A 27911-nucleotide genomic window follows, 5' to 3' on the forward strand; every position below is an offset into this window, starting at 1 on the left:
TTTGAGTGCCTCACATCCAGGGTCCAGTAGTCTGATCTCTATCTGGCCACTAGACCCAGATGATTCTGGAGGGGGAAGTGAGGCTGGTGACTTAGCACAATACCCCCCACCCTCCAACTCAAATCCAGTTCACCTGCTTGTCATAGCATCACCTCCCTGATGTCATGGTCTTTTTCAAAAATGAAGGACAAACATTATTATTATAACATTGGTACATGGCACAAGCTAAAGTACTGGTCACTGGATACTTCATTGTAGACAACTTCCTAAGTGACATTGAATCATTAATGACTCTTTTTTGGCTCTTGCCCTACAATCAGTACTGAATCCTTCTACTATCATAGAGGAATATTGTTACTTCTTACTACTACAGACAGAGAACTACAATACCCCTTTCCAACTTATTCATAAGAATAGCAAGCAATAGTCAAATGTTTCACTAAAATTGAAGTGGTCAATAATTGTCAATAGTCATTTATTGAGTGATGGAGAAGAGGATGAAAATGGAATGAGTTTTATATAGTACCTACTAAAATAACATTATATAGTACCTACTAGAATACCATCAAAAGACAGCCCCTTGCTTCAAAGAGAACACAATCTAATCGGGGAAGACACATTAAAATAAAAGCAGAAAAAAGGACCCCTACAGGGCATGATAAAGATCTGCATGCGTAGAAAATGATTAGATAGATGCTCTGGTTCCCCCTTCTTAAAAGGAGGATATGGGGGAAGCTCTCTGATGTCCACCTCCTACCCTCTCTAATGAGGGAAACAGAGGGGGAACCAGGGCCAGGAAGTTCTGAAGAGGTCCAAGTTCAAAGCTAAAGCATTCTTGTAGGAAGATGAGTTACTGGAAACAATGATGAAGTCCGGAGATCAGCTGTGTGGGAAATGATAGGCCATCTGTAGATGTAGGTAAGCTATATCTGTATCAGTAAGTCCTATCTTTATCAACCTAGTTAACCTATAAAATAAAAGAAATTAAATTAGAGAAGCATGAACTGTTTGTAATATAGTTATGCTGACTCTGTGATCACTGCTCCCTTTCAGAGGTCCTGCTTAACCATTCTTTTATTTCAGAATTTTGCCAAGAAGCAAAGTCAATTTCACTGGCCTGCAAGTTATCAGATTTTACTCTTTCTTTTTTCTTGAAAATCAGGAGCACACTTGCTATTCTTTACTCTTGTGACCCCTTCACTGTTCTCCCAGACTTTTAAGGATCATCAACTATGATTCATCAGTCATATCTTCCAGATATTTTTGGTACTCAGGGATAGAGTTTCATGGGGGAAATTAACTGGGAACAGAAACTCAAGAAGAAAGGAAAATGCTCTATCTTCCTATTTACCTTAAATTTTGAGCCCCTTTAAATAATTTTTCTACCCTTTCTATTCCAAATTCTCCTTGGCAAAGGGAACAAAAACATAGTTTACTGATTCTGAGTTCTCTCCACTGTCAAATATCACTGTCTAATTAGCCCTTTACCATTTTCCTATCAATTTTGCATCATCATCAAAAGCATTTTTTGTTGTCCATGGCATAACTTATTCACTATAATTTATTCTGAGTTTTAATAATCTTGGAACTATTCCTATAAAACCCTGGCTCTTTGCAGCCAACCTCCATTATCAGTCCTTCTTCCAAATTCTGGATACTTTTAAAAAGGCAAGTTAGTCTGGAAGTTTCTACACATACATATTGATAGAGGTTTTGAGGTGGAACAGTAGAAAGAATGCTGAGCCTAGAGTCAGAAAGAGATAAGTTCAAATGAGGCTGCAGACATTTATAAATTTTGTAACCCTGGGCAAGCCATTATGCCTCAGTTTCCTCAATTGTAAAGTGGGGATAATAATAGCACCTACCTTATAGAGATGTTGGGAGGATCATGTGAGATAATATTTGTAATACAATTAGCACAGTGCCTGGAATCTATTACTTAATAATGTTTGTTTCTTACCTTCCTTTTTATCTCCCCTTTTTCTTCCTTATTATAATGATTTCTCTATTGTGTTTCAGGATCTCATTCCTAAATATTTCCTGTCCTTCATGGAATAATTTCTATAGAACTCTAGGATCCTATCTATGCCATGAAACCTGTTCTTCTAAGTCTAGAGTTCATATCAAATAATCTCTGACTCCCCTTGCCTTCATCACAAATTCTAAAATGGATTGACTACTTCCCTACAATGTTTCCATCATTTCTACTAAAGCAGAAATTGATTTCAAAGTTATAGTAAATTATATTAGAGATAAAGTTATTAGAAAGAATGAGGTTCAGTATTGCAGTTTGTCTACTTGGTTTTTTCTGTCCTTTATAAGAAGAAATTATTGGTAAGCTTCTCCAATAATTTATTCATTTTTTTTAGGTTTTTGCAAGGCAAATGGGGTTAAGTGGCTTGCCCAAGGCCACACAGCTAGGTAATTATTAAATGTCTGAGGCTGGATTTAAATTCAGGTACTCCTGATTCCAGGGCTGGTACTCTATTCACTGCTCCACCTAGCTGCCCCTAATTTATCCAATTTTACAGAACTGGAACCAAGTATCTTGATCATTCCAATCTTTCATAATTATTTGACTATGTCTCTGATCCCTGATTTGTGATATTATTCCTGAGCTCCTCATCCAGTCCATTTTTGTCACATGTTATCTGTAGGATGTTCCAAATGACAATATCACTTGTGCTTTAGCTTCTGTAGTCCTACACCTAAATTTCTTCATCACGTTTCCCTTTTCTGGACTAGTGAACCTACAGAAAAAGTGGACTCAGGGAATCATAAAAATTATACCTAAAACTCGAGTAGACATGTATTTCATTCTTCTATTCATTCAACTTAACAATATATAGTTCATGCAACAAACATGATCCTTCCTCTGATAAAATATAAGCTTTCCTGATAATAGGACATCTTCAATTCTTTTCTCAGTTTACCTAGCACCTAGCATAATTCCTGTCTGGCATATGGAACATTCTTAATAAGTGCTTACTGATTGGTTGATCAATAACTGAATAAAAATTTAGTGAAATTGATAACCAATTCGTACTGTTATACATATTCATTTGAAAGCATATATACTCAGTTCAATAAATACTAAGCATCAACATATGAGTTTGGAGCACTTCAAATTCTTCTAATATATTTTATTTAAATTTATATTAAACTATGTTCATGGCTTCCTATTAGAGTATATGATCCTTTAGGATACGGGCTGGATTTTATTTGCTTTTTATATATTTTTACTGAGTCTTCACCAGTCATCCTGACTTTCGTTCTGCCAAAGGACTTCAGTGACTCAGAAAGACTGTTGTTTTTTCTTGTTCTTAGTTCTTGAAGAGGACCATGACATCAGGGAGGTAATGCCATGACATGAGAGTGATTTTAATTTAAGTGAGGGAGAGCTGTACAAAGTGAGCTGGGTCAGGTGGTCAGATATGAATCAGAAGAACTAGAGATGGTCCTAGGAGAACTTGGTCTTTTTAAATTAAGTTCTTTAACAGGTCTCTGTTTAACTAAGGCAACACCCATTTAGTAATTAAAGATAGGTAAGAAAGAAAAGAGGCAAAGAATTGCTTCTTTTACCTAAGTCCCAAAATTTCAGTTTGGGAGGGGAAGACCCTCTTTGTTTTTGGCCAAAATAGAAACAATTGCTATTTTCATTCTCTCTGATTCAGTCAGGGTCCAAACAATGTGAGCAAGAGTGAGGGGAAAAAAGAAGGGAAGAAAGAAGGGAGGAAGGAAGGAAAGAAGGAAGGAAGGAAGGAAGGAAGGAAGGAAGGAAGGAAGGAAGGAAGGAAGGAAGGAAGGAAGGAAGGAAGGAAGGAAGGAAGGAAGGAAGGAAGGAAGGAAGGAAGGAAGGGAGGGAGGGAGGGAGGGAGGGAGAAAATGATGACTTTGTGTGCAACTGCCTCACTTAAATCCAATTCACATACAAATCAAGTTATCACTCTGATATCGTTGGTCCTCTTTAAAAACAACAATCTACTTTATATCTAGTACAACTCATTGTGTTCCCGAGTCCATTATGAATGATTTTTGAGTAAGCTCATCCACAAAATCATAGGAGCAAATCTATGTATGACATATAGTCTAAATTTGCTTAAGGAATATATATTCAACTACCACCATTTTTTAACTTTCAGTTCTTTGTGAAAGTCAAAAACTTGGTACATGTCAAAATTAATATAAAAAATGTATAGTTGTGCTCAGTAAGTGTTGGACAGTATTTTCAGCCAACAGCTAAATAATAATTGGTTAGCACTGTTACAGTATATCCATTTCTGACCAAAGTTGATCCTCAACCTGTAAACAATATTAAGCAATAACAATAGCTTACCTTCATATCTTGCTTTAAGATGTACAATATTTCCCCAAATAATAACCTTATGAAGTAACTTATATAATTAATGTTTCTCCAATTACAGAAGACAAAAACATGACACAGAAAGGTTACATGACTTGCCAAGAATAACACAGCTAGGAGACAAAGTTAGGACTCATAATCAGGTCTGTGACTCCAAAGTGGTTATGATGCCTACACACATGAAAATAAACATTTAGTATATAATAATATTCAGTCTAATCTGCTCATACAGGAGCCATAAAAATGTTAGGGAAGTGTCGTCATCCTAATTATATAAATGTGCAGATTTCTTCCATCTGGGTGCTTTGTGCATTCTTCATAATCATGAAACAATATTAAGTGACATCCTAGATACCCAACATTATTATAAGCATTAGATTAAAAAAATTCATGAATCGCTAAAGATGGAAGGGAACATAGAGATCATCTAACTCAATCTCATTATATATATCCAGTAAGAAGCAATATACTATATTAGAGGGGACACTGAGTTTGAAGGCAGAAATAACTAGGTTCAACTCTTACCTGAGATACTGTATAGTTCTGACATTTAGCTTCTCTCTGACCAATTATCCTCATCCTTAAAATGTTGCAGATTGATTCAAAGGTCTTAAAGTTTCTTGACTTAGACCTATGATTCTCCAAAGCTGTCTGCCCTTAGCTTCTGTATCACTTTTTCTCTCTCACATCCTACTGTCTCTTTATTTAACTCCTGAAAAACACAAGCAAGCAAACAACAAAAAAACCAACAGTGACTTTATGTTAACCTATGAATATACAAAACCCACTTTGGTAGCCTACCTATCCATTCTCCTTTCCCAAATTCCCAAATTCTAAAATTATTTTTTGATCTTTCTTTTTACTCTGAGATCCAAGTCTCATTTTCTAGATGATTGGAAAGCAACTAAATTAGCACAATGTTCCCTTATATATTATAAATGTATTCACATACATACATATATATATATATATATATATAATTTGTATGTATGCATGTATCTATGCACTTGGACATGATATGGGATTTTTTTTAATACCAAAGAATATCAAACTGGAAAAATTTCAGACAATATGATGATAAAATAATGAACAGGGAAAAATTGGTTTCTGGGTTGAAAACCATGTTAAGTAAGCTTGGAGGGGAAGTAAAACTTCTGCCCCAGATAGAATTTGTGATAGACAAGGAATGGAAATCCAAACATCTCAAGTCTGAGATGCACTCTAGATTTTAAGAAAGCAAATTCTAAAAGATTCAGATAAAAAAATAGGTAGAATTCCATAGAAAAAAAAGTGCTTCAGCAAGAAGTCAGCCCAGGAAGAATGGTAGGTAGCAAGAATAAGATTCTGAAGACATAAAGGGAAGACTCAGAGAATCAGTTGAGATAGAGAGGAAGAGAGAGAGAGAGAGAGAGAGAGAGAGAGAGAAAGAGATGGAAATAGTCTGATTCTCTCTTCCTTACCTCCTCCATTAAGAAAATAAAAAATAAAAGCAAAAAAGCATATGTAGTTTTATATATATACATATATATATATATATATATATATATGCATAGACATGTATATGGTCAGGTATATATGCATATGCATTTATGTAAGTGTGTGTATATATATATATGCACATATGGACCTTACCAATGTAATAATTTATTTTTCTTGACTATACACATGAAACAAGTTTTGCTTTTCTTACTTTCTCAATGGGTAAGGTAAATGGGGAAAAGAATTGTAGATCTTAAAAAATAATAATAAATAATGAATACTTTATAAGCCTTATATAAAAAAGAAAAGAAAATGAAAGACATAGAAAAACAATTCTAGTGAGGATGTAAAATAGATTTAGTCTGAAGAGAATAATGTGGCTACACAGGAATTCACCAACCAACTTAACTATGAAAGAGAAAGGTATAAACCATGAAAATATTTCTAGGGGACAAATTATTAATATAATTGCTTAGTATGGTGCTGTAAAATTGTAACATGAATGCAAAAACTCATAATTAATTGAGGCCAACAAGGGGCATTTAAAGATAACAAAAAACTATAAGATGTTTGTTTTTTAAGATATATTATGAAAAGAAATGAGACTCAAAGAAGAGGTAAAACTTTTGTTTGAGTTGAATGGGATAGTGATAAGTGGCAAGAGAAACAAGACAGAGCTATTCATTTTTTTATGGCTCCTTTTTTCTCTGGAAAGGAAAATTCAATTTACCCTGGAATTAAAGAAGAAAAAATGATTAATAGAGAATTGATAATCAAGATATACAAGAAGATAAACAGAGGACTCATAGCTACTCTTGATAAACTCAAATCAAGTGACACAGGGGAACTACATCCTTGCCTAGAAATTCTTTCCTGTCAAAGTGATTTCTAAGTTACCATAAGTGATATTTGAAAGATTATAGAAAACAGGAAAGGCAGCACATCTTTGGAGAAAGACAAATGCTGTCATGATTTTCAAAAAAGAGAAAATAGAAAAAGTTAAAAATATACATCAATGAGTTTGACTTTGATTTCTTGGGAAATTCTGAAACAAATTGTTAAAGTGGAGGTTGGCAAACATCTCAGTTGGGAAGTACAGATAAGAAACAGTCAGCATGGGGGCAGCTAGGTGGTGCAATGGATTTAGACCCTGGAGTCAGGAGGACCAGAGTTCAAATATGACCTTAGACACCCAATACTTACTTAGCTGTGTGACCTTGGGCAAGTCACTTTAACCCCCATTACCTTGTGAAAATCCTTAAAAGACAAAGGTAAGAAAAGAAAAAGAAACAGTCAGCCTGGTTTCATCATGAATAGGCTATACCAAACTGACCTAATTTTTCTTATCTGAAAGGATTATTAAAATGGTAGAAGATGAGGATGCTTGGTTATAGTTTAACCTAAATTTTAGGAAAGTTTCTGATGAAGTATCTCATATTGCTATAGCAAAGAAGATGAAGAGATATGAATTAGATGATAATTAAGTCACATGAATTAAAAACATTGAATAACTGGACTCAAATAGCAGTTATCAATGATTCAATATATAGCAGCAGGAGGTCTTCAGTGAAGAACCTCAGGTATATATATATATATATATATATATATGTATATATATATATATATATATATATACATATATATATATATTTGACCTTGTGCTATTTAACATGTTTTTATTTCTATTTTTAAAAATACTTTCTATATATGGCAACTTATTTCATTACTTATTCTTTTCCTACTAATAATACTTATTTATGTCTTATTTTTTGGTTTTTTGAGATGTTTGCAAGTCAAATATTCATTCACATTTGGAAGGAGGTCTTTAGAAATATACCTTATAAATCTGTGGCATTACAGCATTTAATAATTTTTCAGTGACATGGATAAAGGCACAGACAATATGCTCATCAAATTTTCACAAAGCTTCTAGGGATAACTAACACACTGGATGACAGCCAGTATCCAAAAGGATGTTGACAGGTTAGAGAGTAGGTTGAATAATAAGACAAAATACAAAGATGAAATTCAATCAAAATAAATATCAAGTCTTGTACTTGGATTCAAAAATGATCAAATTCACAAGTAAAAGATAGTCAATGTATGTTTAGATCATGATTATTCTGCAAAATATCTTCAAACTTATTATGACTTAGTAGTCTGATGAAGTAGCCAATAAGGTTTATGTAATCTAAGGCTGTATTGAGGGGTAGAGTAAGAAATTGCCACTCTGACTGTGCTATGTCATCATAGGATTCCATCTGAAGTTCTGAGTATCACAGTTTAAGAAGAACATCGAATAAATAAGTGTCCATGTGAGGGCAACAAGGATGGCAAAGGACCTAGAGATCATGTCAAAAGAAGATCGCCTGAAGGTACCAGGTATAGTTCAATAGGAGTCAAGATAGAGTGGGGGAAAAACAAGTTCAAGTTTCCCTATTGGGAAAATATTATTCTTCTTTTGTTTGGCCCCAGAAGACAGAACCAGGAATAGTTGTTCCATATGTAAAAAGTCCAATTAGGTTTGTTGTCAAGATAATGTTCTCAACAATTAGAAGTTAATCAAAAATTGAGTAACTTGACTTGTAAAGATAATGGCTTGCTCTACTTTGGCTGTCTTCAAGCAGAGACTGATGATGACCTCTTGGATATGTTACACAGCTATCCCTTCCACATCATGACTTTTACCATCAGTTTTCCTATATCATAGCTTGGCATAAAGCAATTGAATGGGAATGTTTTGGGAGTTTTGCAGAAGCTGCAGAGCCTATGACCAAATTCTTAATCCAAATTTTATGATAATGTATTATTAACACCTCTTTAAAAAAGAGAAGAAAAATTCAGGCTTCTATCATACAGAAGGTAGAGCCAAAAAGTTTTGAGTGGATTTTTCAAATTGCAGAAGTGCTGTACAACCCCTGAAGAATTGGAGAGGATAACTGTACTAAAGATTACTTTTTTGGTCTGTATTGGAGTAGACAGTTTCTGAAGTCACGTCCAATCAGTGGCATACTGGAAAATGTTATCAACAGGCTCCCTAAAAATAAAATGTACCCATGAATCACTTCATTTTAATATGCATTATTAACATATTCTCCACTTTATTATGTCTAGACAATAAAATAAATCAAATCCTAATTTGTAACATTAGCTGTCCAATATAACTGTACTTCCAATTTTCAAATTCTCTCATTCGATGATTCTGTAATATTGGTAAAGAGAAATAAATAATATAAAATGTCAGAACAAGGAAAGAGTAAATGGGATAGAGTAGTTGGGAACAGAATCATGATGAAATTTTAACTTGAACTGGGTTTTGAAAGATGGTTAGGTTGTATAGGTAGAATTGAGTGAACAGTTATAATTGTAAGGAAGTTTTCTATTAGGTCATTTTAAAGTTGACCTCATGGTTTTTCCTACCCATTGCTACTGCTTCTGCCCTCTGAAACACTGAGACAAATCCAGTCTTTCTTTTGTGACAGTCCTTAAAATGCTTGAAAGTAGTCATTATGTCTTCCCCTAAAGCCTTTACCTCACCAAGTTAAACAGCTTTTGTTGCTTTGATCAATATTTTTCTTCTGTCATCTAAGCATTTTATTTGTCCTCTGGATGCTTTCCAATCTTTTAATGTATTGCCAAAAATATGACACCTAAAACTAAGTAATATATAGAGCAAATAGGTGACACAATGGATAGGGCACTGACCTTGGAGTCAGGAGGACCAGAGTTCAAATCTGATCTCAGACAACAGACACTAATTGCTGTGTGACCCTGGGCAAATTACTTAATTCTAATTGCCTTGCATCTAGGACCATCTCTAGTCATCCTGATCCACATCTGGCAACTGGATCCAGAAGACTCTGGACGAGAAAGTGAGGTTTATGACTTAGCACAACACCCTTAACTCAAAATCCATTCATGTGCCATGTTATCACCTCCCTGATGTCATGTTCTTCTTCAAGAATAAAGGACAAACATTATTAGGAAAATAGAATTATCACCTCCCTTATTCTGGTTATTATAACTTCCAACTAAGTCTTGTATAACATTAAATTTTTTGACTACTATGCCACACAGTTAATTCATTTTGAGCTGATAGTCTAATAATACCTCCAGTTTTTTTTTCATATATGCCGTCTTCTAATGACATCCCCCTCTTCCTTGCAGAATCGAGTATTTGAACCCAAGGATCAAACTTTACAATTTATCTATGTATACTTTCATCTACTTAGTTTTAGGATATTTTCCTAGCTTGTTGAGGTCTTTTTGCATCTTGATTCTGTAATCCATTCTAGTTATCTCTTGTAGCTTTGTGTAATTAGAAAATTTTGCAAACATAACAATTATGTATTTATCCAAGTCATTGATAAAAATGTTGAATAGCAACAGGTAAACCATACATCTTTGGGTATTTCACTAGAAATCTGCCTTCCAAGACAATATTGATCTAGTCTTCTTCCAGAATCTCCATTTAAAGAAGAATTTGCGGTCAACAATCTCTTCATTTTCTGGCTACACTCCTTTTGATTTCTCCAGCATGCCTTTGAAGTAGATACCCTCTTTTTCAACTTCCCCTCCTTCTCTCTTCCTACAGTACTTTTATGTTTCCTTTTGTATGTTGTCTTCCTCCTTTAGAATGCAAGCTCCAAATGGGCAGGGTACTGACTTTTGTGGGGAGTTTTATATACCTAGGGTTTACTTAATAAATGTTTATGGACTGACTGACTGATTATTCAAAAGCTACTTTTTGGATCTGTGCACTTAACAAATTCCCAATTCATTCTTGTTATTCTCAAGGAACTCATATATTTATATAACATCCACAAAGATAGCAAGAGAGACTTTACCAAATGCTTTTCTAAAAATTTAAATAAATTATATCTATAGCATTCCTCAGTGATGCCAGTCTAGTAACTCTCTGAATAAAGAGGAAATAATGTTAGCCTGTTTTGATTTCTTGATGAAGGCATGCTGGCTCCTAATAATCAGAATTTCCTTTATCAATACTCATTGATTATCTCTTTAATACTATGTTTTACAATACCTTTATAGACTACTCTTTTGTGAAAATCAGTACAATGCTCACTCTAGTCATAGATCATAGAACTAGAACAGGAAATGACTTTAAAAATACTCTAATCCCCATTCTCATTTGTTAGATGAGGGACCCCAGGCTCAGGGAGGTTTGGTGACTTGCTTATGGTCAAAGTCATACAGTTAATAAGTAATAGGGGTGAGATTTGTATTCACATCTTCTAACTATAAACTCAGAACTTTTCCTATTGCCCCATGCTGACTCCAGTACTGAGGAAACTCGCATTCTCTATAGTCTTTTAAAAATCAACCAATAGTTCAGCAACCATACTTTATTTGGTACACTAGAGTATAATTTATTCAGATTCAGAAACATAAACTAATCAAGGATACCTCAATGGTCACTTATCATATTTACACTTGTTGGAGATTTAAACTATCTGTTAACCATTTAAATCATATCTTTTCTAATCTAAGTTCCCTGAAAGATAAAGCAGAAACAAAGCAAGAGTTGAATAGTTTTGTCTTCTTAATTATATATATATATATTTACATATATATATATGTATATTATATATATATCTTCTGCCTTGAGTGAGATTTTTCTGTCTCATTTTTGTCCCAATGTTGTTGTTGTTGTTTAAGTTGTATCCAACATTTTGTGACCACATTTGGGAATTTCTTGACAAAGACCCTGGAATGGATTACCATTTTCTTCTCCAATTCATTTTATAGGATAGGAACTGAGGCAAACAAGGTCAAGTAAATTGCCTATGGTCACACAGCTAGTGTCTAAGGTCATATTTAAACTCAGGAAGATGAGTCTTCCGGACTCTTTCTAACTACCTGATTCAGATCCCGTCCTCTCTCCACTGCACTACCTTTACTGCCTTTTTATCCTCAGTAGAGCTGAGATTTACTTAGTATAAGTCTACTAAGACCATCATAGATAAGTCCTAGCAAGCTACTTGAAGAATACAGAGCTGAAGTGATTTGTCCAACTTAGTTGGTGTCTGAGGGTAAAGTCATGTCAGGATATTCCTAACTTGGATTCTAACACTCTAGCCACCAAAGGGCAGTTAGATGATGCAGTGGATAAAACACTGTCTTTGGAGTCAGTAAAACCAGAGTTCAAATCCAGTCTCAGACACTTGATACTAGCTATGTGATTGTGGGCAAGCCACTTAATCCTGATTACCTCACATCTAGGACCATCTCCAGCCCTCTTGACTCATATCTGGCCACTAGACGCAGATGACTACAGAGGAGAAATTGAGACTGGTGATTTAGCATGCCCCCCCTCACAAATCCAATTCACATGCTTGCCATGGCATCACCTCTCTGATGTCATGGTCTTCTTCAAGAAAGAAGGACAAATAACGATCATCAGCCACTACACTATATCGTTTCATAGGCTCTACATATAGAACACATAATTTCTGCTAAATCAATACTTATTAGATTATATGTTGACTTTGCTGGAAAAAAATATAGGAAAGTGTATAAATATAAATATGTATATAAGGGATTAACTCTAATTTTCCCTAACAGTACCTTATGAAAGAAAATTTCAATTCAACCTGATCTGGATTACAAAATATCTTGAATCAAAATCACCTTCTTTATGAGCCATCATCCACACAGCTACAGCTACTAAAGTTATCTCCTTAAGATTCAAATCTTATCATATCCCTCCCCATTCAACAAACTCCAGTAAATTCCCTATTGACTCTAGGATGAGGTAGAAATATTTAAAGCTTCTTATACCTTGACTCTAAGCTATTTTTCTATCTTTATTGCACATGATTATTTGCCTCCAAATACTCACTATGATAGAACCAAACTGACCTTCTAATTTTAATTTTTTTAGTTTTTTCTTTAATTAACAAGCACATGATCTCTCCTTCCAATTTCTCCTACTCCATCAAAAGAAGAGGGAAAGGATGGGGGTGGGGAGACAGTAGAAGGAGGAGAAGTAAAGGAAGATTTATTTCAAAACAAATTCCCAAATTGATCATATCTGAAAATGCCTATTCATTTTGTATATTTCATCTATCAACTCCTTGTTTCTTAATCATTGGTCTTCTGGAATCCTTGAAAGGCATTGAGCAAATTTCTTAAATATTTCAAAGTTGTTTGCTTCTACAAGGTTGTTGTTATTGTATTGCACTCTTGATTCTTCTCACTTCATTCTACATCAGTATACAAGTTTTTCTAGGTTTCTCTGAAACTCTTTTCTTCATCTCTTTTTATGACACAATTTTATGACACAAGTATTTCATTTTGTTCAGATATCATAATTTGTTCAGTCATTCCCCAACTGAAAGATACCTCCTTTTCCTAATCTTTGCCATCACAAATATTTTTGTATGTATATATAAAAAACATAGATATATAGATATAAATATGTAGAGATATATAGAGATGTAAAAACATGTAGATATAAAGATATAGATATATACAATGTAGATATATTGTGTGCGTACATATGTGTGTCCCTTTTTCTTAAGACTCTCCACACTACCTGAGATGTACTGGCTCCTTACTTACATCTCATCAAATCCTTTAGTTCTTACAAGACTCACATCAAAATCGACTTTTACAAGTTATATCAGTAAACATTTATTGAGTGCATATATGAACCATGCATTGTACTAAGTCCTGGGGATAGAAAGGCAAAGATAAGTCATGTCTTTAAAGAACTCACAGTCCATGGGGAAAACAACAAGCAAACAACCACACACAAACTTGGAGTTTATTTCAGATGGAAGGTGCTAGCATTAAATTGAACTAGGAAAGGTTTCTTGAAAAAGGTAAGATTTTGACTGAGACAGGAAGAAATCCAGGAGAGATAAAGAGGGAGGGAATTCTTGACATGGGGGACTGTAGTGCCCAGAATCTAGAAATGTCATATCATGTAGAAGGGAGCCACAGTCCTTGGGTCATCAAAGACATAGAGGAAAGTGAAATGAGGCTTCTCTGTTTTATTCTGGAAGCAATAGTGAGACATTGGATTTAATGAAACTGAGATAGCTTGCTTAGACTGGTATTTTAGAAAGACTTTGGTAACTGAATTTGATACTTTGATAACTGAATTAAGAAGACTAGGGCTGGGAGAGATTGAGGGTAGCAGATCCACTAGCAGGCTATTGCAATAGCCAAGACTTGAGATGATAGGAGGCAGCACCAGGTGGTAAGTCAGAGGAGAAAAGGGGGTATACTGGAAAGATACTCCTTCCTGAACTCCCAGTTGCTAGACCCTATCTCACCAAAAAAAACCTTCTTTTTAGTTTGAAGTTTAAAAAAAATAAAACTATAAATGAAAAAGTTGTCTTTCCCAGCTAGACTGTAAGTGCTTCAAAGGCAGGAACAGGGATTGTTTCACTTTTGTCTTTGTATACCCAATACTTAGTATAGTACCTGATACATTAGAGATACTTTTTACTGATTGATGGTCTAATATTCTGAGGGTCAGAAAGGAAGCTAGCTGATAAACCAAGCCACTGTTATTGGTGATAAAGGAAAGGGCCTGGGAGATAGCATTAAAACCTGTCTTCCTCTGCCCCCATAGAGATGGTTTTAGAATTTAGCAATCTAAAATAAAGGGGAAACAATTTTCTTCTCTCCTGAGCTGGAGTAAACAAGGATATATTTATACCTTCCATAAATGAAGGAAGGTTTTCCTCTTACTCAAAACCACTGGAGGACTATGACTCCTTTCAGGTTAAAGTAACCTTGCAATTTTTACAAGTCTGTCATACTTTAAGGAGTTCCTATTAAGTCATAAATGTTGCAGAGTTTAAAAGGGTATATTAATGTTATTAGAGACTTGAGATAAAATGCCATGCCTTGCAGGATATCTTTGCATTTAATGAAAACATTTTCATCACATTCTGAGTCTATTATGCCAGATCTTCATTTCATAAGTTGTAAGATGATTTTATTTTAATTAGAGGAGATAGACTGAGCACATTAAAGTAATACAGTTAAATGCATTCATCAACTTTTTTTTTCCTTGTCAGGAAAATGCTCCCTCAGATTGTGCTATACTGAGATGTTATTACATGCACATAAAACCAGTAGTGTGCGTGTGAATATGTATAATTTGAGCATTATTTGCTAAGCAGGAAACATATATTCCCTAAAAAGAATTCTATGTAATGTCACATACTTGGCAGCAACCAGAAAATAGATCACTGAGACTGGAGTTAGGAAGACCTGAGTTCAAATTTAGACTCAGATACTGACTGACTTTGTGACCTTGTGACCTAATCGCTCTCAGTCTCAATTCTCATTTGTAAAATGGGGATAAAAAGAGCCTCTACCTCACAGGATTATTATGAGGATAAAATAAGTTAAATCTTACTTGTAAATCTTAATGCACTATAAGTATTATTATTATTATTATTATTATTATTATTATTATAGCATGTTACAGTTTTAAATGAAAAGTCAATTATCTTTTTTGTGTGCATATTATTTACTTTGTGGATCATATATGTCAATACTTTGATGGACTCATGATCTCTTCACCACATGTGTTTCTATTAGCACAATTCAGCCATACCTTCTCACCCTGTGTAATGTCCTTCAATAAATCCTCTAGGGAGAATCGACTCCAGTATACAAGAGTCTTCCTTGAAGTTCTGAACCTTTTGGGGGTCATGGACCACCTTGGCAAGAAATCAATTCTATTGAAATACAATTATCAATTAAAAAATAACATTGGAGATTACAAGTTTAAAAACCCTATAGATCTTTTAGCATTTCATGTTTTGGAATGTAGCCTTCAAATTGTAAATCTGTTATACATCACTGTCTTTAAATGACAGGTTCACTTCCTTTTCCAGCTGGACATATCACTGAGGCTGTCTTTTAAGCTAATTTTCTCTTGCACACAAATCATCACCATCATTATGCTCAATAACAATAATAACTGATACCATATAATGCTTTAATAACAACAACAAAAATAGTTTACATGTAGCACTTGATGGTTTGCAAAACACTTTTTAAATCTCATTTTGTTAGTCTAACCAACAGAGGTAAATGCTATTTTTAACCCCTTTTATAGATTAGAAAACTGAGACAGACAGAGATTAAGTTATAGAACTAGAGTCAGACAGCTATGTTGTGTCTGAGTCAGATCTTTATGACTCCAGGTCATCTAGCTGCCTCTAGATTTACGAAGAAATATATATATTATATATATATGTATAATGTCATTTGAGTCTCACAGCAACTCTGCCAGGTAGGAATAATTATTATTATTATTCCCATTTCACAGATGAGAAAACTAAAGCTCAGAAAGTTAAGTGCCTTGTTCAGAATCACAAATCCAGATCTTCTTGACCTACTCTACTCTGCCACAATAAACATAAACCTTTCTCTCTGCTCCCCAGATGTTTGTCCCTACAACCTTGGTAGAGTATATTGAGAGAATGAAAATTGTTCTTTATATTAGCCTCAGCATTGTCTAATTAGAAAGGTAAAGCTGCTGCTAACCAAAATCCTATCATATATTCTGAAGTCAAGTATAAGTGACTAGGTTCTGAGACGTGAACTGGAAAATGTTACTGGATGCCCCCTGTCTCTTGTCGAGAGTAGGGAGGATGGAGAAATGAAAAGACACACTCATTCATTTTCAGACTTGGGAGATGTATTGGTTTGTTTTCCTTGACTTTACCTATTTATTACAAAAAAGTGGGCTCTATTGGAGATAGAATTGAAAGGTTTTGGTAGGTTGACAATAATATAAAAATTAAAGAGAGAGATCATCATTAAAATTTTTTAAAAGAAAAAAGTGGTCTAGGAATTAGCCATACAAGAACCCACTATTCATAGTCAATATAACATAATTAAATCACAGGTTCTAGGGCATAAGGAGGGTAGCTTTAAAAGCTTATCCCATACTTATAAAAGAGAATTATGAAAAATAGTCATTTCACTTGGAAAAGTTTAAAAATAAGGAAATAAAGACAATTTTAAAAATAATTTGAGACCCCGAAAAACTATATACCATATCCTTCAATTAAACAAATAAATTCCTATACTAGAAAAGAAAATATTTATTTCTAACTGGTAAAATAAACAGGGGTGGGAGATAGGGGAAAACCTTTTTTTAAAAAATGGATTGCTTACCCATGAAAAAAAGACCTGAGAAATCAATAATGGGGTAAGTCAGGTATAAACCAGGGGTAAGTAGGCCCCCAAAAGAATACAAGAAATATCTTTCAAGAGACTACAAGATCAACAATAAAAGGTTCATTAAATTCCACAAAAGAAGGAAGCCAGCTAGAAAATCAAAAGATGTGCTGAGAGAAGGAAAAAGCAATCACAGAGGGAATCAATGGATTATTTGCTGCAGTCTTGACTGAGGACGACTTAAGAGAGAGTCTCACTTCCAAGTTCTTTTCAGGCAGACAGGTCAGGGGTATTAGAACAAATAGGGGTAAGTATACAGGCTTCTCTAGACCTAATTGACAAACTAAACATAAATAAATCACCAGGCTCAGATGGCAGCCACCCAAGAGTTTTGAAGGAACTCAAGGGTGAAATAAGGAACTGTTGGCCAAAATGTGTAAGCTGTCGTTCTAGATGGTCACTGTGTCAAAGGACTGGCTGATTGCCAATGTGACTCATGCATAGGGAGGGCTCCAGAAGAGATGCTGGGAACTCCAGTGGGTAAGTCTGACTTCCACAGTGGGGAAACTATTGGACCATACAAAAAAGATTATAGTTGTTAAGTAAATCCTACTATGTGAATTATGGTTTGTATGAGAGCAAATCATATGTGAATAATCTACTAGAGTTTCTTAAGAAGATAAAAAAAATTGATCGAAGAAAGCTTGGGTGAAAATTATTCAGCCCTTTTAAAATTATTTATTATAACATTATATCAATAAAAACAAAACAAAAAAAAAACAGGCTAAGCAAGAGGTAAAATAGAACACCAGACTTTTAGCTTTTAACAAAGCAGAAACAAACCAATTAACAAACAATAAGCAATGAAAATGTTTTTGTTCTGATTTCCTTGTGAAGTCTACCTGAAGCTCCCACACCTTTGGCTGCTTTCCTCTTTTTTTCCCTTTTCTTTTTTTTAAAAAAAAATATAATCTATGACAGTTTATCTATGGTTTTGATTCAACTTAATTTGCTTGGCATCATCGCATCTCAGGGACCTCATCTGCAAACTGAGCACATTGTACTCAATGACCTCTAAAGTTCCTTCCAGCTCTAAATCTATGATCTATCTAGGTAATCCCAGATTTACATAACCACTTAATATTCATAATTTTTATTGAACCATATTTTGGTTATATTAACATAATAATAATGTCATCCATTTTATAAATGTGGGAACACAGACCATCCAACAGAATGTCCAAAAGAATATAAGCTCATTGAGAGCAGGGGGCCATTTTTCCTTTTGTCATTGTGTTCCTAGCACATAGCACATAATAATTTTGTCCTTTATATATAATAAGCGCTCAAAAGTGGTTGTTAAATTATATTGTACAGAGGCTATTTCTATTATTTTTCTATTTCAAATAGAACAGTTTTTAATATTCTTTATTTATAGATAGGTTCTTCCCCCCTCTTTATGATGTTTTTGAGGATATGGTCTTAGCACTGGTCAAAAGGTATGACCAATTTATTTACTATACTGTATTTATCTAAACTTTCAAAAAAACTCTCAGAAAATCCAAAGACTTATTGCTTCCAGGATCAAACATGAACTTCTCTGATAGACTTTTAAAGTGCTTCACAAGTAGCCCTACTGTCTATCCAACCTTATTATGCATTACTCCCCTTACTCTGCTCTGGAGTATAGCCATACTGGCTTCTTCCTATCCTTACATGTAAGAGTTTATCCACTTTGTCTATACTACAGCACTTATAATGTGCCTGACTCTTAGTAGTAGATATTTAATAAATAGTAATTGATGAGTTGATAGACTGTCTGTCCCCATGTCCAGAATGCACTCCCTTTTTACCTCTGCCTTTTAAAATCCATTATTTTCTTCAAAAATGTACAAGTGGAAACTATTATGGGAAACATTCCAAGAGTGAGTGCCCATCCACCACAAATTTAACTTACATTTATTTCTTATATAATTTGCATTTATTTATACAAAGAAACGTAAATCTAGCACTAGAAAGGATCTCAGAGTCCATCTGGTTCAACTCCCTGATTTTACAGATGAGGAAAATGAGATCCAAAGAGTCTAAGTGACTCAAAGCACATATGGTAATAAGTGACAAATCTGCAAATTGATCTAACCCCCTACTCCAAAGCCAGTGCCCCTTCCACTGACAGCATATTTGTATTTTCTCCCATGATATAACACAAATTTTCCTGAGAAAAGAGACTCTTTCATTTTTGACTTAATAAACCTAGTACCTATCACATAGTAAGTACTTAATAAATACTTGGTGGCTGTTTTCAAAAAAAATCTTTTAACAGAGTTAGCAGCAAAGTCTATTATAAAAATTAAAAATTTTATTGTGGACAAGAAACTTGTATCATAAAAAAGTAAGGCTAAATTGGAACTTCTCTTGACATTGAATGTTAAAGATTTTGTATCATAGTTTAGAGTCCCATATTACTTAACGTTTTTACACATGATCTGGAAGAAAGACTTTCATAGTGAAATCTCCAAGTTTGTGGATGACACTAAGCTCTTCTCAGAAGTGGAAAGCCAAGCAGATAGGAAGAAACAGCTGAGAGAATTTCATAAGACTGTCTGAGTAGAGTGAAAAAATGATAGATGAGCTTCAGAATCAGTAATAAATAAAAAGGAAAATAATCATTCTAAATCAGTTTTTAACCTGGGATTCATGGGCATGTTTTTTTAAAAAAATGTTTTATTTTAATATGATTGGTTTCCATTGTAATCCAATTTATTCTATTTTATATATTTTAAAAATATTTTTCTAAGAAGCAGTCCGTAGGTTTCACCAAATTGTCAGAGGGATCAGTGATACATTAAAAGGCTAAGAATCATTATTCTAAGGTATACTGATAAAGTAAACATATTAGTTATTTATTCTGATAAAAAAGAGTCAAATATGAATTATTATGGACTTAATCTACAGCTGTTCCCCATTGCCCTAGGGACAGCTAGGTGGATAGAATGCCAGGATTGGAGTCAGAAGAGCATGAGTTCAAATTCAGTCTCAGACAGAAACTTACTAGCTGTGTGACCCTGGGGTAAGTCACTTTAACCCTGTTTGCCTCAGTTCCTCAATTATAAAATGAGCTGGAAAAAGAAATGGCAAACCATTTTAGTATCTTTGCCAAGAAAATCCCAAATAGGGATACAGAAAGAAGGACATGACTGAAGGAAATGACTCAAAACTGAAAACAACCATGGTCTTATTAAGACCAAAGAGACCTATAAAATGATGGGCATTATTGGGAAGATATCCTGGAAACAAAGACAAAGGTAATACCCTATGCATGTTTAAAAAAGGTTATGTTTCATATATATCTGTTCACTATTCCTAAAGAAAAGTGTGCTTGATGTGATAAAAATTCAGAGAACACTGAGATTATCTGTTACAACTCCATCTACAAAAATGTTCATTTCAAGTAGATTTCATATGAAGATAGTGAAATTGAGAAAATAATTTCATTGTTGGGAATATACCCTGAAGGTGATATCCAAAAATAAACAAACTAGTTGACCAATGATTTTGTACTAACATCACTTGTAATTGCAAATTAATATAGAAATAACTCAAATGATCAATGAGAGGGGTATGATTAATAAAATGAAATACTCTTAAGGCAATTAAAACTGGTAAGTATGAGGTACATAAAGAAATTTAAAATGAATCATATATAATCAAGTAAAGTAGAGAAAGGAGCAGAACTAGGAGAGTAGAGAACATAATATTTATGATTATATGAGTGAAAAGGAATAAAGAAGGAATATTGATGGACACAAAGAAAGTGACTGAATTGTTTTTATAATATTTTATACATTGAAATGAATTGATTTGAATGAAAGTAACTACAAAACAAGTTTGGCTGCTTACAGTGGGGTGAACTCAGTCTTAGTCCAAAACTATGATTTCCAAGGTATATGGAAATCCTGGTATGACATTCCCTTCACCAATATAGATCTACAGTTAGTCTGAAATGTAGGATCATAAAGCTGTTGGTTTTAGATTATAGAGACTTACCTATGACCATGCAACTAATTACATGTAAAAGGCAAGACCTCAATCAGAAGCCTCCTGCTTCCAAAGTCAACCTTCTATGATAGAATATTAAGTTAATAATCTTTTAAAGATAGACTTTAAAAGGTTTTTATTTTAAGTCAAGAAAGATGAAGATTGAGAGGAAACAAGGTCAAAACATAAAATCAAAAAAAAAAAAAGATGTAAATACAAACATGGACAGGACTATAAAACACCAAAGGGTCTTTGAAGTTTAGGGAGGAAACTTGTGATAGTTGTAATTCTAAGAGGTGACAAAGTTATCAGATAAAAGATTCTAAAGAAAAGTACAGATAAATTCATGGATTGCAGATTCACAATGCATCACAAGGGAAAGCTAAAGAACTTTAGAGGAAATACCTAAGGTTTTGAGTTTGACATTGTAGAGGGAAAATATTTTCTGCTATAAAACATGTCCTAGTTCCACTATCAAAGGTTCAGGTCAGGAAATATTTATTAAAAATGTGCCAAGTTATTAAAACAAAGTTTAGACAAGGATAATAAGTTATATGAACTTTTGGTACTATTTAATAAAATACTTTGAAGTTTTTTTAGGATTATTCATGTTTTGGATTTTTCATATCTCTTCAAGGGCATTGGCAGGACACCAAGAAATCCTGGTACCGTGGATAGAGAGCTGGTCATGAAGTCAGAAATCTGCCCCGATACATACTCTATGTTTTTCTCTGGGCAAGTTATGTAACTTCTCAGTGTCTCAGAAATCTTAAGACTTTAAGCTGCAGAATAACCTGTCTTCATAGAGTTCTTATTTCAATGAATACAGTAAAAAACAAAAACCCTTAACTGTTTATGAAAAGCTATCTGAATAAGTTCCCATGGATATAAAATGGATGGAAATGTGAGGAGAAGTAACTTTCTAAATGTGGCATTAATATTAAATAATTTTTAATAATCATGGAATCATAGAGTTAGACTTGACAGGGATTTTAGAGATCATTTGCAAATGAGAAACTATGGTCTAAAGAGTTTAAGTATCTTTGGATGCTTCAAGTCTACCATTTGCCCAAGTAGCATAGCTTGAATTCAAATCTGGGTTCTTTGACTCTTAAGTCTGATATGACCTTTGGAATACCATGCTACAACAAATAGATGAACATCATTAAATATAGAAAAATTATCACAATCTCTTAAGTATTAAAAAATTAAATATTTACTAATTAATATTGATTATATTAATCCTAGTTTATATTTTTTCAAAATTCCATAAATTTAATTTAAAAATCATTTATTAAGTGTTCTCTATGTGCATGCACTAAACTAATAATCATGGCTAGCATAAAATTTATACCACACTTTAAGGTTTGCAAGGTATTTTACAAATGTTATCTCTTTTGATCCTTACAACAATCCTGTGAGGAAAGTATTATTATAATACCCATTTTACATAAGAGGAAAATTAGACTGAGAGAGTTTAAAGGACTTAAATGTCAACTAGTTGCCTTCAGTGAATAACTAAGCAGATACATTAACTCTCATCCATCTCTAATGCAAGTGGAGGGAAGCTCCTCTCTCCATTTAATGCCTCAGAAAAATAAAACAGAAGAGGGAGAGAACATCAGGAGCCAAAAACTTGTATTGTAGATGGGCCCTTAAGTAGATCTCTGACCTTGCTTTGATTAGATCATGTAGCCTCTCTTGGCCTCCATTTATTCCTTTGTAAAATGAGGGGACTCAACTGGATGATCTTTGATGATCTTACTGTAAACATTCTCTGTGAAGGTCATACAGAGTTGTGTGATGTGTGAAATGGAGCATTGTTTCACTCCACTTCATTCACAAGGATGGTCCACAATGAGGTACCTTGTCTATTTTCTCCTTTCTAACTTCATCATCATCACTTTCACCCTTGTCATGCTCTAGGCTCCAAAATGTAATTGTGCACAATTGCAGAGGTGAGAAGACAGGAAAAGGTATTATATTTGGATTGGTTGGAAATATTTATTGGTAAATATCTTAAAACAACATACATGCTCTTGATCTTAACAGGTGCAACTTGTTCATATAGTTCTTATTAGTTGTAGGGTCTTTGGGGCTCAGTTATTAAGATCCAAAATAAAAAGAAGTGAGGTTAAAGGCAGACTTCCCATTGTTTTCTCATGGCAGATGGTCCTTCATGCTTTCATTTCATGCTTCACAATACTCAAAGGAAGTCTGGCATCCTGGTATAACCACAGACTTGGCCTGGATTTTTGGCTCTCAAATGAGATCCTAGACTCTGCTTCCTCTTATTTAATTATGAGGTTGATATCCTTTCCTAAATAGGCCAGAGAGGCAAGTTGATTGTTAGCACCAACAATAATCATCACCAGCTCTTAAGTTATAAGGAGGCTAGGGTTCAACTAAGAATATGCCAAGTGACTGACCACCTCAGAGTCAGTCATACCATTGTGGCAAATGAGTTGATCTGGAGAAGGTAAGATCCATAAGAATATGACAGGTATTTTCAATTATTGTATGGGATATCACAAGGAAGAAATATTAAAATTATTCTTCTTGTTCCCAGAAGACCAAACCAGAAACAAGGGTAGACGTTGCAGAGAATTAGGGGAAAACTTCCTAATTATTAGAACTGCCCCAAAATAGGGTGACTTGCCCCAGGAATTTGGGCGCTCTCCCTTCTTTGGAGGGCTTTAAGGCTGAATGAACACTTACTGGATATGTTGTGATTTACTTTCAGAAGTGGGATAGAGTTGAAGGTCATGTTGTCCCTTGCAATTCTGAAGAAAAACAAAAACAAAAAAAAGAAGTTCCTAGGTCTTGATTTCTCTCTAATTTTGAGCCCACCAAAAGAAGAAATCTTTATTCTTCTACCAGAAGGAGAATTTACTTGAATTTACTGAAGTCTTAAGTAGAGACACTTTAACCATTTTAGTACAAGTTAAAATATACCAAAATCCTTTCTAAGAAAACAATTCTATGAGATGTTGATGACCTCCTATTTCAATTTATCAAAATATATTTCAGGATAATTTTATATGTCCCCCTTTCAATCCTCTGCTAGTGAACAAAGAATGAACTGAAAGGGACTATAAATATAGAATTCATAGGAACCTTAAGTTTCCTCATCTGTAAAAAATATAGATTGGACTAAATGAATTCTGAGGTTTTTTCTAGCTCTAAATTTGTGACACCTAGGTCGTGGAGTAGATTAGAGCACTGACCCTGGAGTCAGGAGAAGCTAAGTTCAAATTTGACCTCAGACACTAGCTGTGTAGGTAAGATACTTAATCCCAAATGTTTGCAAAAATAAACCTAAAGTATGGTCAAAGTTCTCATATTAAAAACAAGGAAATGACAGTCTAGAAAGATTAAGAAACACATTCAAGATTACACAGCTTTTAAATAGCAGAGCCAAAATTCAAAATCAGAACTTTGGAGTCTGAGAAATAGGCTAAGCACAGTATTAATCACAGTAATAACTGAATTTGAAGAATAATAAGATCTTGGTATCCCCTTTGTCCAAATGACTCTGTTATGAGTCATGTACTGAGAAGGAATTTACTATGTGGAGTAGAATAATAGTCACAAGGCATAAAGTCATAAATTTTGGGGGGGTTCTATAAGATAGATACAGATGAGAGGTACAAAGTCTATTTAAAAATACCTTCCTTATTTTTAGAGAAATCAAAAGAGAATGTTGATTTCCTTCACATAATAGAGCCAGGGTTCACAACTTTTCAATCAGCCTATAATAGATATTAGGGAATTTAAATGGGAAAAAAATTTTGTCTTTATTTTTATAAAATATGCATTATTTGTAATTCTGTGTGTTTCATTTTATTTTATGTATTTAAAAACATTGTTCTGAGAAGGTATCTGTAGACTTCACCAGACTGCCAAATGACAGAAGTTAAGAACACCAATACTAAGGGAACTCAGCTGCCTATGCAGATGGTAAACTGCAGTAAAGAGAAGAGACAAAAAGATTGTATGTCACCAATGGTTCAGCAGAGGAGTAAGATGATAGGAGAATGATAGGAGAAGCTGAACTCAAAAGCCATCATTAAAATGTGGTTGTTAATAGAAATTTCCAAATAAATGAATTATAGAAATCAATAAAGATGTTATTTGTCTAGGGTTTTTAATCATCAGAAAATTTATCATGGATTCAGGAAGGAATTAAATAGTGGAACATCAATATTCTCATATTAATTTTGCTGCTGTTATAAACCTAATAATTCTAATAAGCCTAACAATGTTTAGACCTAATAATAATAGTAATAGTAATAATAATAATAATAATAATAATTAGTAATAAATTCTGCTTATATAGCACCTTAAGGCTTACAAAACCTTTTAAGAGTTCCAAAAAACTATGAAAGGAAAATGGCATCAGGAATAAAAGCAATAACATATTTGACATAATGTGAATGAATGTACTATTTAAGATTAGTTATCTTTTATTTATAGTCAAAGAGTTTCTCAGAATTTGAAAGTTGGAAAGGGTTTCATAGGCCATCCAACCTAATCCATACCTCAAGAGAATCCTCATTATAGCATATCCCCAAAGTTAACATCTAGTCACTGTTTGAAGACCTCTAAGTGTGTGAAAATCACTTCTACAAATCAAATCATTCCAAATCATTCCACACCTCTAATTGTCAGAAAGTTGTTATCATTTTGGTTGTTTTTGTTTTCCCCAATATCAAATCTAATTTGACCCTTTGAACCTTCACCTTATTGTTCCCAGTTTTACCCTCTGGGATCAAACAAGAAAAATCTAACCCCTCCTTCACATGGCAGTCCTTCAGCTATTTGAAGACAACTATCATGTCTCATGAAGACAGCTAGGTGGCACAGTGCCAGGCTTGGAGTCAGGAAGACTCATCTTCCTGAGTTCAAATCTGATTTCAGAAACAAATTATGTGACCCTAGCAAAGTCACTTAGCCTTGTTTGCCTCAGTTTCCTCATCTATAAAATGAACTGGAGAAGGAAATGGCAAATCTCTGCTGAGAAATCCCCAAAAGGGATCATGAAGAGCCAGACATGACTGAAAACAACTGAACAACAATAAGAAACCATGCTCCCTCCCCTCAAATTTTCTCTTTTCAAACTAAATGTACCCATGTCCTCAATCACCATTTGTGATGGACTAAAGACCTTTTCCTCTAGACAATGTCCATTTTATCTATGTCCTTCTTAAACCCTGATGTCCAGAACTACTCCAAGAAAAGTCTTATAGGATATAAGAAAAAATTAACCTATTTACTATGCCATTAGACTAACCATACTGTTAATTCAATTTGAACTTATTATAATCCTCTAAAAACTCTAGATCTTTTTTGGAACAATTCTAAAGAATTGTGATTTTGCCTTCTTATGCTTGTCAAGTTAATTTTTTTAACCTAGTTCAAAAATTTACATTTATTCCTATTAAATTGTATCTTATTGAATCCAACCCAATGTTCTACCTTTCAAGATCCTTTATTCTGTGATTTAGTTTATCTGTCCCTCTCAGTTTTGTGTCATCTGAAAATCTGATGAGCAAAAAAATCTGTTTGTCCAAATCATCAAAAATAGTTAAACAATGGTTATAATATCTTGTTAACAAAAGATGGAGAAATAGACATTTTCTTTAATCCTTACTAACTCAAAAAATCAAAAGAAAATATGCACAAATATGGAATAACTACAATTGAATCCATAGGACAAGCAAAGTAAATTGCCACTGGAGAATGAATTAAGTTACATGTATTTATTAAGTACAAACTTTATTCTAGACCTTGGGGATACAAATATGATGAATTAATGATAAGGAGCTTCCATTTTAATGGGAGAGACAGCAATAGTATATATAAGGCTGCATAGAATAAATAAAGCTAACAAATTCAAAAAGATGCAAAGTATAATTTAAATTATTAAATACAAAGTAATTTGAACAGCAGGGCACTAAAAGTTGAAGGCATCTTCATGTAGAAGATGGAATTTGAGTAGTATCTTGAAGGAAGAAGGGAATCAAAGAGTATTCTGAATTGGAAGTGAGGAGTGAATTTCAGGCATTTGAACCTGCCAGTACAAAGGCAGGGAGTTGACAGAGGTGGGGGCTGAAGAACATAGAAGAAGACAGTTTATTTGGATTGTTGTTGTGGTGTATTGTTGGGATTGTCATTGTTTTGTTGTTGTTATTTGTCCTCCATTCTCAAAAAAGGATCATGACATCAGGTAGATGATGTCATGACTTGCAAGTGAAATGGATTTGGGCGGGGGGGCGGTGATGCAGAGTCACAAGTCTCATCTCTCTTCCAAAGCCAACTGTGTCCTGCATCCAGTTAGAATCAGTACAATCAGAAATGGCCCAGGATGCATTGGGAGAATTTGATCTTTTTATGTTAGAGTCTTAACGGTCTCAGTTTGACTGACGCAACACCCATTCAGCGATTAAGGTAGGTTAAAAAGAAATGAAGCAAAGAATAGCCTCTTTTGCAACATCCAAAAGAAAAAACCCTCTAAGACTATAGGGAAGAAATACTAATTCTTAAAGCTTTCACTCAGGACTACTACCTCATCAACAATATTCAATTTTTGTTAGAGAGACACAAACTAACCATAGCCTTGAATCAAAGACCCAAACAGGGATGTCCTTCATTTTCAGAAGCTTGGAGACTTCCAGGATTGCAGAGACATTTTCCATCCTTTACTCTTTAAAAAGCAGCAGACATTGATTCAGCCCACCTGAAGAAGGAAAGAACCTGATCCAAAGAAGGAATCAGGACAGTAGACCGGCATGAATTTCTACACCACTTCTAAACAAAGGGAGTTGGAACTCAGCTGGGGCGATTTCTGTTC

General features: G+C 34.1%; 1 long non-coding RNA gene across 1 annotated transcript in view; it reads right to left on the reverse strand.

Annotated features, from left to right (window-relative positions):
- The window catches only part of LOC141507621 (uncharacterized), a 146454-nt gene that overhangs the window by 18969 nt on the left and 99574 nt on the right, over nucleotides 1-27911 (reverse strand). The window contains exon 2 of the long non-coding RNA XR_012474208.1: nucleotides 4889-5075. This is a non-coding gene — a long non-coding RNA (uncharacterized LOC141507621). The remainder of the gene's footprint in view (nucleotides 1-4888; nucleotides 5076-27911) is intronic.

This window comes from Macrotis lagotis, chromosome 1 (genome assembly GCF_037893015.1).
Source record: "Macrotis lagotis isolate mMagLag1 chromosome 1, bilby.v1.9.chrom.fasta, whole genome shotgun sequence".
Lineage (NCBI taxonomy): Eukaryota > Metazoa > Chordata > Mammalia > Peramelemorphia > Peramelidae > Macrotis > Macrotis lagotis.